The sequence below is a fragment of the Triturus cristatus genome, chromosome 1_1 (assembly GCF_964204655.1).
Source record: "Triturus cristatus chromosome 1_1, aTriCri1.1, whole genome shotgun sequence".
NCBI lineage: Eukaryota > Metazoa > Chordata > Amphibia > Caudata > Salamandridae > Triturus > Triturus cristatus.
In genome coordinates, this window is record NC_140579.1 from 116,726,359 (window position 1) to 116,738,735 (window position 12,377).

A 12,377-nucleotide genomic window follows, 5' to 3' on the forward strand; every position below is an offset into this window, starting at 1 on the left:
CCCCCTCGCTCCGCTGCACGAGGTCCCATGCACCTCGGGGCTCCTCCATCTTGGATTACACGTCACTCCACGTGACCACCTCCGTGACCCTGCTCTACCCGGCCTCGGTCCCAGCGAGGCCCGACATCGAGGCACCCACCCCTGGCCCGGGGGAAACCACGTGAGCCCTTTCCACTCCCGGCGGAGGGCAGTATCGATGGGACCCCCAACCGTCCTTCCACACCTAGGGGCGACCGCCCCACAGCTCTCTGGGGCCTGGCGCCGCTCCTGCTGGGCGTCTGGCCGCGCCCTACCCGGCCTCTCCGCCCTCCTGGGCGCAAGGGTCCGGACATTAAAGGGCTCACGACCTATATCTGGGGCGACTCGACAACAAGAGGACAGTTGTATCCTGGAGTCAAGAGCCCTGCTGATCGGATCGCGGCTGACCCTACGGAGAAAGACTCTTCCTGAAACTACCTGCTGAGCCCTGCTGACGACGTCACGGCTCCATCGTGCTTACAAGACCTTCACGAACCTTTGGGGCCCTGCTGACGCCGTCGCGGCCCGACCTTGTTGAACTTGCCATCAGAGCCCAGCTGACCTCGTCGCGGCTCGACCGAAGCGGACCTACCACCGGAGCCCTGCTGACTGTGTCGCGGCTCGACCCAAGCGGAACTACCACCCGAGCCCTGCAGACACCGTCGCGGCTCTCCCCGTCCGAGCCGCTCTGAGACAGCATCCAAGGTCTGGCGCAGAGCCTCCCGTACCTGGTTGGTACTAAGACTGTTCCGCTACCCTATTCCTTTCAAGACATTGAGACTCTTACTGGATCTCTCGATCCCACTGTACAGATTGACCGTGCTCCTTGTTTATATAAATGAACCAAGATAAGCAACTGATACAGAGTCCGGTGTGGTGGTGTTACTGAGCCTAGTACGATTATAGGAGAAGGACCTCTCCCAGGAGGCTTCTCAGCGGCGCTCGGCTATAACTTGGCGGTAGGAAGGTGCCGGAGTAGTCCCTCCAACTCCCCGGTGGTCCTCCCTCCAACATTTGGTGGCCAGCGACGGGATCCGAGCCAGACGCAATCATACAAGCAAGTAACGCACCCACTACCTAACCATGAACGGACAAGAAGCAACCGTGGCCGCAACCTTCCAGCTGGAAAAACTGGAGGAATACACCCACAAAGAACTAAAACAATTCTGCAAAGACAAAGGGATCCCAACCACAGGATTGGGCACCAAAGAAGAAATGCAGAAAGCCCTGAAAGCCTGGGCCGAAGCCGAGGCCACTCCACCCCGCACCGAAGGGACCTCGGCCCGGAACGAAAACCTGCCGACCACAACCCCGACAGATGGGGGGCACGGCATCCCCGAAGCCCGCCTATCCCACGAAGAAATACGAGAACGGGAGAGGGTCCGGGCACACGAAATGGACCTTGCACGACTCCGGCTGGACGGCGAGCTCCAGCTAGCGGAGAAGAAAATAGCCCTGGAGCAACTACGGCTGCAAGAGGAAATCGAGGAGAAGAAACGGCATCTGGAGCTCGAAGAGAGACGGCTAACCCTCGAGCACGAGAGGAGCCTCAAAGAACTCGAACTGAAATCCAAAACGGGGGAGACCAGCACCCCCGGGGCCCGGGATACCCTGCCACTGACCGAGCCAAAGGTTCATATCCCCAAGGATGTCGTCAAAGAGTACTACAAGAACGACGACATCCAGCTGTGGTTCCGAGCCTACGAGGTAGCCATGACCTCCCATCGGGTACCCCGGAAGGATTGGGGTGCCGGCCTATGGGGGAGGTTCCTCAGCGAGGGCCGTGATACCCTGCTGCAACTCCCCGACGCAGTGATGACCTCCTACGATCACATGAAGGAAGCCCTACTCACCCGCAACGAACTATCAGCCGAGATGTACCGGCAGCGCTTCCGGGACTGCAAGAAGCTCCCCGGTACCACCTGGGTCGAGTACGTGGACTTCTTCAGCCGAGCTTTTGAAGGGTGGATAAAGGGGAGCAAGGTCACCTCATACAATGAGCTGTTCGACCTCATTGTCCGGGAGCACCTCGCCAACAACTGCTTTGTCGAACTAAGGCAACACCTCCTGGACAGTAAGTTGACCGAGCCCCGGAAGCTCGCCGCCGAAGCAGACCGATGGGTCAACACAAGGGTCCCCCGGAACCCCGTGGGGGACTACCAACGGAGTACCACGGGACCCCCTCGCCAGCGGGGTGGAGGAGGGGGGTCCCACCGCAGCCGAGACTTCCCGGCCGGTCCGCCCAGAAGCCCGCCACGAGGCCCAGCCGCCAGCCACACGTCCCCGACCCTGGGCCGAAGGGGGACCCCCATCGCCCGACCAGGACCCCGACCACCAGTGACCTGCTTCGGCTGCCAGCAGACCGGCCACTATGCGAGCGACCCGGCCTGCCCCGTGAACCGACGAAACGGGGCCGCTGGGCCCCCTCCCCGACAAATGGCCGCCGCTGCCCTGGGGGAAGGAGAAGAAGAGGAGGAAAACCGCGAGGACGGGTCCCCCGAGTGGGAACCAGCTGCCATGTCGCTCGTCTGCCTGGGCTCCCCAGAAATGGTGCCCCGAGCGGCCATCCCGAGCAACACCCAGAAGTACCAGCAGTGGGTCACCATCAACGGACAACGGGCCGAAGCCCTCCGGGACACTGGGGCTAGCGTGACCGCTGTCCGCTGCCACCTAGTGACCCCCGAACAAATCCTGCCACATGTCCTATGCCCGGTCCGGACCGCGGACAACACCGAAAGTATGTGCCGGATGGCCAGGATCCCCTTCGAGTGGGGAGGAGTGTCCGGCACCCTAAAAGTGACTGTCCGCGACGACACCCCCGTGGACTGCCTCCTGGGGAATGACCTAGAGAGCCCACCCTGGGCCCAGGTGGAACGCCGAGAGCATCTGGGGATACTAGGGCTGCCTGAGTGGGCCTGCGCCACCACCCGGTCCATGACCGCCCAAACCGCCGCTGCCGCGGCCACCGACCTGCCTACGGGCCCAGAACTATCACCCCCCTCCGGCACGGAGGATCCCGACGATGAGGCCGGACCGTCCGAACTGTCTCCCGACGAGGCCGCCTCCCTCAGCGAGATCCCCGAGCTGGCTCAGTGGCGCCACGATGGGGGCCCCACCCGCGAACAGTTCCAGCAGGAACAGAAGGCCTGCCCGTCCCTCGAGGGGGCCCGACAGCAAGCGGCCGCCCAGGCCTCGGGGGACCCCACGGGGACCCACTGGGTCTATTGGGACAATGACCTACTATACAGCGAGCAGAAAGTCGCCGAGCTGGGAGCCGGCCGGGTGTTGGTGGTTCCCCTCCGGTTCCGGGAGTTCCTCCTGAACCTGGCGCATGACGTGCCCCTCGCCGGACACCTCGGGAGGGACAAGACTTACAGCCGTCTAGTGACCCATTTCTATTGGCCCCGAATGCGGAGAGACGTGGACCACCACTGCCGGTCCTGCCAGACCTGCCAGGCTAGCGGGAAAACTGGGGGTCGAGTTAAAGCCCCCCTCCAACCATTTCCAGCCGTCCACACCCTGTTCGAACGAGTGGGGATCGACATCGTGGGGCCCCTCGACCCCCGAACCGCCCTAGGACACCGCTTCATCCTGGTACTGGTCGACCACGCCACCCGATACCCGGAGGCCATCCCACTCCGCACTGTGACAGCTCCAGTGGTGGGCCGGGCCCTGATGGGCATCTTCTCCAGGGTGGGGTTCCCCCGAGAAGTGGTGAGCGACAGGGGTACAAACTTTACATGAAATCCCTCTGGCAACAATGTGGGGTCACCTACTGATTCACTACCCCTTACCACCCCCAGGGGAACGGACTGGTCGAGCGGTTCAACAGGACCCTAAAAGGGATGATCCAAGGTCTGGAAGAGCCCCTGCGGAGGAGGTTGGATGTCCTGCTGCCCTGCCTCCTGTTCGCCTATCGAGAGGTACCGCAGAAATCCCTGGGCTTCAGCCCCTTCGAACTGTTGTATGGGCACCCCGTCCGAGGGCTCCTCAGCCTGGTCAAGGAGGGCTGGGAGGCGAACGTCCCAGATGCTCCCCCCGACGTCTACCGGTACCTCCTGACCCTGCGGAACCAGACTCGGAAGTTCCGGGCCCTGGCAGAAGCCAACCTCGAAGCCAGCCAAGAAGACAAGAAGCGCTGGTATGACGCAAACGCCTCGACCATCGAGTTCGAGCCAGGCCAGCAAGTCTGGGTCATGTCACCCGTGGACCCCTGCGCCCTGCAGGACAAGTGGACCGGGCCCTTCAAGGTGGTTGAGAGGAAGAGCCCCGTCACCTACCTAGTCGACCTGGAGTCCCCGAGGAACCCCCTCCGGGTCCTGCACGCCAACCGGCTCAAGCCCCACTTTGCCCGAACTGAACTAAGCCTGCTGCTGGCTACTGATGATGGGGGCGAAAGCGACTCCGAGCCCCTGCCCGACCTCCTAGGGTCCTCGAGCCAAGACGGTTCCTTAGAGGGAGTCCACCTCTCCGACACGCTGACCCCGGAACAGCGCCATGACTGCCGGAGGCTGCTGCAACCCTTCGCTGCCCTCTTCTCTCTCACGCCCTGGGTGACCCCCTGGTGCGTACACGATGTGGATACCGGGGACAGCCCCCCTGTGCGACATCGCGCCTACAGGGTACTCGACCGAGTCCGGGCCTGCATACAGACCGAGGTCGCCAAGATGCTCGCCCTCGGAGTCATTGAGCCCTCCGACAGCCCATGGGCCAGCCCGGTGGTCTTGGTGCCGAAGGCCGCCGCCCCCGGTACTTCTCCGGAACTCCGATTTTGTGTAGACTACCGGGGCCTGAACGCAGTCACCAAGACCGACGCCCACCCCCTGCCCCGGGCAGACGAGCTGATCGATCACTTAGGGGCCGCCCGCTACCTACGCACCTTTGATCTCACCGCTGGGTACTGGCAGATCAAGCTCACTCCCGGCGCCCAGGAACGATCCGCCTTTTCCACCCCCGATGGGCACTACCACTTTCGGGTGATGCCCTTCGGTATGAAGAACGCCCCAGCGACCTTTCAGAGGCTGGTAAACAAGGTCCTGGCCGGGCTAGAGACCTTCAGCGTGGCCTACCTCGACGACATTGCAGTCTTCAGCGACCATTGGGCCACGCACTTGGGACACCTCGGCAAAGTCCTGGCCGCTCTCCAAAGGGCCGGGCTCACAATTAAGGCCAGCAAATGCCAGATCGGTCAAGGATCTGTGACCTATCTGGGCCACCAGGTGGGGAGTGGCCAGGTAGCGCCCCTCCAGTTGAAGGTCGATGCCATCCGGGCGTGGGAGCCCCCCGCAACACAGACCGCTGTCCGGGCCTTCTTAGGCCTTACAGGCTACTACCGGCGATTCATTAAGGATTATGGCAGCATTGTGGGCCCCCTTACGGAGCTCACTTCCAAGAAACAGCCCAAGGTGGTGCACTGGACGCCCCGCTGCCAGACCGCTTTTGAAGCCCTCAAGGCGGCCATGTGTGCTGCCCCGGTGCTACAGGCCCCTGACTACAGCAAGGAATTTGTGGTGCAGACCGACGCATCCGAGTACGGGGTCGGGGCGGTCCTCTCCCAGATGGACGCCGAGGGCCTCGACCGACCTGTGGCCTATGTCAGCCGCCGACTGCTGCCACGAGAACAGAGGTGGAGCACCATCGAGCGGGAGGCCTTCGCTGTGGTATGGGCCCTCAAGAAGCTCCGGCCCTACCTTTTCGGCACCCACTTCAGGGTCCAGACTGACCACCGGCCCTTGCGGTGGCTCATGCAAATGCGGGGCGAGAACCCCAAACTTTTGCGATGGTCCATCTCGTTGCAAGGGATGGACTTCACCGTGGAGCACCGGCCCGGCAACGACCACGCCAATGCTGACGGCCTGTCCCGATTCTTCCGCCTCGGCGAGGAGAACCCCCAAGGAGATGGGTGACTCTGCTGGAGCAGGGTTTTCTGTTGAAAATTTATCGGGTTTTAAGCTCCAGTTTTGTCTATAAGTTGTGATTAAAATTACTAATCTATAATCGATAATTATTGGTTTTGTGTGAAAACTTTGACTAATCAACATAACTAACTAGTGAAACTACACGTGGGAATGCATATATGTTGCTTAATAATAATGTGCAGGTTTAATTAAATGAATGTTGCTAAGTGCTGTTTGTTTAAAAGCACAAAACGCTCTTGAATAACGTGTACTAATGCTTTATTGTGTTGCAAAAGGCTAGATAATTACATACACATAAGGGTATTAGTGGGGTTAACACTGTTTTATCATTATGCTGTGGTAACGTTGTTTTGTGTCTCTTTTAATTAAGATGGTCTGTTTTGGCCTGTAACAAGATGGCTGCTGTTTACAGCCTGCACTCGAGTGAATGTGAAAATGTCAGAAGGCCTTGCTGAACATGGTTGACAGTCACCTGACCATGGCTTCTGCTGGAGTTTTGAAAGTTTCCGTGATGACAGCGACTCCAGGCAGGCATCCAAATGTCCTTGGAGGAAAAGAAAGCCACAATGAACTTTGTGATTACAGCGGTGGCTTCGCTATGGTTCCGAGGAAATGCGTTTATGAAAGTAACATTTGCAAAACTCGAGTTTCCTTCTTCCGTCTTTTTATTTTTGTGATTTTTCTGAGCGGAGGTTCTTACATATGTTGCGATGCAACATCCTTTCCTGCTCGCTTTGCCTGGAGATTCAATGAACATTTAGAATTTTTTATGTTGCTTTATTTTGTAAGTTATATTATAAATATTGTTAGACTAGGGAGGGTCTAAGGCCACTTCTTCCCAAACCTGCGTTGGTGAGGATCGATGCTGTGAGGACAGCGACTCGGGAGACTTTACTGAGAGACCTGTCCTTACCCTTTATGACATTTAGCTAGACTAGGTAACTATGAGAATAATGATTTTGCTAATGATTGACTTTCATTTGAACTAATTTTAGATAAAATATCATTTATGAATTACAGTGTTGGTGGTTATTTCTTGTCGATTATTGAGTACTCTAATGTGATTATTTGTGTTTAGATTATGACTCAGGACGGTAACAAACTGATCGCATTAACCTTACTGTAGATACAGGGTGTCCTAGGAGTTTTCTCTCTCCAGGTTCGGTGCTGATGGAGTAATCGAGCGTATGTTAGTGAAATGGGCCCAAGTGTGTGATGAGTGCGTGTGCGTGTGTCTGTGAAATTACTCTATCCGTGGAAGTAGGGAGAATTTGTATGCCCTGATCTGCAGCAATTTCCTGGTAGCAGAGTAATGGTTTTGATTATTGTCTTGATCTGATTAGATTGCTTGTATATTGGCTTTTTGATTCATTGATTTATTGATTGATGTTGGTATATGTACTAATACTATATGTTGAAGTCGTCGTGTTGAGTTTTATGTAGTGCTTCTGGAACTTGGGAGCTGATGGCAGTTCCGTAGTAGGGCAGAGGGAAGTGTATGCTGCTCTCGGGAAAAACGGGATTGTTGGTCCTGTACGTATGCAGGAGAAACGTGTGACAATTGAAGTTGCGCGTCACATTGTCTGGGTTCGGAATCAGTGACATCGTTGTGTGTTACTATTAGGGACATATTTTCAGTATAAAAGGAGTGCGTATGGTAGCGAAGGTTATCTGTGAAACTCTGGTCTTAAGTCCCAGGGATCCGTAAGGTTTGCCGTTAAAGCTTACCGCTGGAGAAGTAATAGGTGTTCTCTGAGCTTGTTTGAAGGACTGGGCAGAGGTATACACTGCTTGGTTAACGTGTGTTATAATTCTGTAGTGGGGCAGACTGTTTGCTGTTCTCGGAAAAAGCAGGATTCTGTGTGTATGTACTACATTTTCTTGTATGAAAGTGCGTGAATGTATGAGCATTTAATTGATTGTAAGACTCTTTGGAGCAGTCCTAGAGGAAACAGTTAATGAATGCATGATAGAAGGGCAGAGTAGAGGGATGTGCTACTGTGTCAACGAGAGTATTAATTCCGTAGTGGAGCAGAAGTGAGTGCTGTTTCAGGGAAAGACGGGATTCTTGTAAAACAGATTTTCTTTACTATTCTGTGGCTAGCGAAACAGACAATGGAGATGTTTATATGTTGTAACTAATAGATTTTGTAAAATTTTAAAACGAAGTCTACTAAGGAGGTTTTGTAAAGGAGGGGTAGACGAGTGACAGGAGACAGAGCAGAAGCTGCAGTCAGCGACTGGTGACCTCATAGAGACCGCGCTCTGATTGGGTAGTGAATCAGAACAGTGTTCGCGCTGGGATTGGTGCGTTGGTGTGAGCCGCGCAGGGATTGGAAGGAGTACAGGGTGACGTAGACGCTCCAGGATTGGTGTGTTGGTGTGAGTCGCGCTGTTATTGGATGAAACATTGTACCGTATAGTTGTGTTACGGAAGGGATTAGAAAGTTTTGGTAAACGCTAAAATGTATTACCAAGAAGAGAAAAAGAAGAAATCCTTGTTCGGTAAATTAAAAAGATGGTTCGACAAGGATAAGGACATTAAAACAAGAGAAGGTGAATTGTTACCTCCAACGAAAACGCCTGCATCCTTCATGGCTGCGAAATATGGGTATCATACCTGTATATGGTTGGACAATTGGGTTAGGTACACTAGAGAGGATGGTGTTTTGGCTTTCCCGGAACATGGTTCATTTAATATGGCTGTGTTGAGAAATTTACGGGAAAAGATGTTGTGTCTTGACCCAAGACCAAGGCCGACACAATTTGAGGCGTTGGTGGAATGGGAAGATGAAGTACATGGGCGAGAAAAACAGAGGTCTGGAGGCAACTATAGGTATATGTTTGGGACGAAATATGATCGAGAAACTCATCATGATCGAATGAGGAGATGGCGAGATGCTAGCATGACAGAAGGATTATATCCAATGAGGGCAATTGAAGAGAAGGAAGAAAGAAAGGAAACAAGAGGGGTAACTGAAGCAGAAGTGAAAAGGTATAGAGTTAATGATTATGAGGATGAGGTCTTGGATGACATGATTTACAAGAGACCACCTCCATATAGACCAGAACCAGAAGAGAGCACACCAGCTGCTACTCCAATAAGAGATACTTTGCGTATCATTGAGACAGAAGTTGTGACACCTGATTTGAAAAGTGGTAGCTCTTTCAGAGAAAAAGAGAGAGAGAATCGATGTGGTGACGAGAATACGAGAGAATTAGCCAGAACTACATCTGAACTGACTGAAAAGATTAGAGAACTGACGAAGAATTTGGAAGCTGTTACGGTGCCTGTAACCATAGGTCCGGTTATGCCTATTTGTGATAAGCAGAGGCCGGGTGAGAATGGTTTGATGGTTCCATATGTAGGGAATAAATTAACAAGTTTGGCTGGTCCTTCAGGAGAGTCAGGAATAAGGACAGAAAATAATGATTTGAGACAAACAAGACGTGACACATGTAGTGGAGGATTAGAGGTGCAGTCTAATTCAAGATTGGATACTAGTGATACTAGTAGTTCAGGGATGCCGATTTTGGAACCACAAAGGATGCCAGAGAAAGTGGGTGCAGTGAAAAAGTCTACAGAAATAACAGCTGAAGATTTGAATGATTGGTTGAAAGTTCTTCAAAAGAAGGATAAAGATTCGCAGGCAATTGATGTAGCCAGGTTACGCATTGAATTGGAGGAGCTTGTTGCAGGGACAATTTCTACAGACATACTCAAAAACCATCATGATGGAGAATTGTTATTCATGTGCAAAAGCATCACTTGGAGGGTTAAGAATACACATGAAAGGTTAAGAACAATAGCGAGTGAACAGGGAGTTGACATGGATAAGGTGAAAGTTTTGCAGAAACCTTACAGGGTGGATTTCACGGATAAGGATATTGAAAATCTAAATGGTGCTGGCAGAACAGGACAGATTAAGGAAATGATTGCCTTATTGCGGAAATGGGGTGATGTAGAAAGATGGAAGGATAGGTGGTACAAGAAAAGGGAAGAATCAGTGGACAGGACTTATTCAGCATTTCCTGTGAGAGAAAAAGAGAAAACAGTGGATGCTTATCCTATGAGAGAAATACCTGGAGGGGGATATGTACATGTTCCATGGACCAGACAGGATATTTTATCATTTACAAATGATTTTCCTCGACTGAGAGAAAAGCCCGTCGAGTGGTATAGGCAGGTAGACAGATTTGTGAAATTGTCGAAGGTGCTGTGGATTGACATGAATAGTCTGTTTGATATAATTGTTCCAGCAGACTTGTGGGCTGAGTGTAAAATAGTTGTAAGTTGGCCTACTGAGGAATATCCAAGAGATCAGAAAACAGGAGCACCAGATCCAGAAGTAATGAAATAATACGATCAGGTAATTGTATTCCTGAAAAATAAAGTACCTCCAAAAGAGACGGACTGGGTTAAGATAGATCGAACACATCAGGAAGCAAAAGAATCGGTTCATGCTTTTTACGAAAGGCTGATACTGGCTTTCAAACAATTCAGTGGGGATGAACACCTGGGTGACAAGGATTTGAGTCATTTTGTATACAGATTTGTATATGGCCTGAGACCTGAGATTAGTGAGAGAATTCGTGAGCAGACAGTGGATTGGCAGAGTAAGAAAATAGATGAGATCCTGAGACATGCAAAGTACTTCAGTGATGAGATTGAAGCAAAACAAAGAAAGCTGAAAGAAAAGGCAATGTGGGCACAGGTGAAAGTTGCGGAAAGACAAGAAGCGCAGTTAGTGGAACAGGCAAATAATCCAGGGAATAGGCCCAGATATGTGGGGAAAGGAAAGGGGAATTTAGAAGAGGCAAAGAAAAAGTTCCCTTGCCACAATTGTGGTCAACTGGGACATTGGAGATCCGAGTGTACCAATCCACCATTAGTGAATAATGAAAGTAAATCATTAAATCAACAGGTGCAGACTGAGGGGTGTAATCAACAGCAGCAACAGCAGAAGGTTGTTAAACAGCAGAGTCAAGAGCCAAGACCGCCCTTGCCGCAGAATAGAGGGTCCCAAAAGTACAATCAGGATTCGGGATTCTACAATGATGATCAGGTAAACAAACAAAGGCGTTCTAACCCGGTACAACAGTATTTGTTAAAGAATGAAGGGAGTGAGTCTGAAGGTGATTATTGACGGTGCCGAAGAGAGGAGGAAGAGTGCATACTTGGTGCAACTCTAGAAATAGACCAGGCAGGACCATTTGTAGATGGGAAAATAAATGAAGAAGGTGTTACTTTTTTAGTAGACACAGGAGCGACGAGATCAACTGTCAGGTCAGCAGATATTAGAAATCTTCCTCTCTCGGATGAAGCAATCCAAGTAGTTGGTGTAGCCAATACACAAATCAAGACACGTCTTACTGAACCAGTAAGGGTAAGAATAGGGAAATTTTCAGACATGCACAGATTTGTGGTCTGTGACAGTAGTCCAGTGAACTTGTTAGGTAGGGACCTGTTGTGCAAGATGAATTGTACAATTTTCTGTACTCCGGATGGGATAGCTTTTGAAACACCAGATGAGGATGTTTTGTACCGGATGACTCTAGATAATAGAGTGAGTGAGATGGTCGGTACATATGCTGTGTTTAATCCAGAGGACTTGCCTCAAGAGCTGAGAGACACGGTGAAAACGACAGTTTGGGATTTTACTGGAGAAGATGTGGGATTGATGAATAATGTAGATCCTGTGAAAATTACAGTGAAAGAGGGAATTACTTATCCTAATATTCCACAGTACAAAATGACACCAGAAATAATTGAGGGAATAACTCCTATTATTGAGAAAATGATTCAGCAGGGAGTTTTGAGAGAACTACTGAGTAGCCCGTGTAATTCACCGATAATGGGGCTAAAGAAGCCGAATGGGAAGTTCAGGATTGTACAAGATTTGAGAAAGGTTAATAAAATTGTGGTGGCATGTTGTCCCATTGTGCCAAATCCGTCAGTGATTTTGTATCAGATTCCACATGATGCTGAGTGGTACACAGTGATTGATTTGTGTCATGCTTTCTTCTCGATACCATTGCATCATGACAGCCAGCCGATTTTTGCATTTAGGTTTGGCCAGCGTATTTTAGCATGGTGTCGAATCCCACAGGGGTACACAGAGAGTCCTTCGATATTCAATCAGTTATTGAAAAAATCATTGGAGAGTCTGATCATGCCTGAAAGCTCAGTACTGGTGCAGTATATTGATGATCTACTTGTGGCATCAAAGACACGTGAAGCTTGTGAAGTAGATACCATAGCTTTACTGAATCATCTGGCAGATGGAGGGTTAAAAGTATCCCCAGCCAAATTACAATTTTGCAAGAAAGAGGTGCATTATCTTGGACACAATATTGAAAAGTGTCTGAGAAAGGTGACTGATGACAGGATCAAAATTATCAGGGGAATGAGAGCCCCAAGGACCCAGAGAGAAGTGAGGA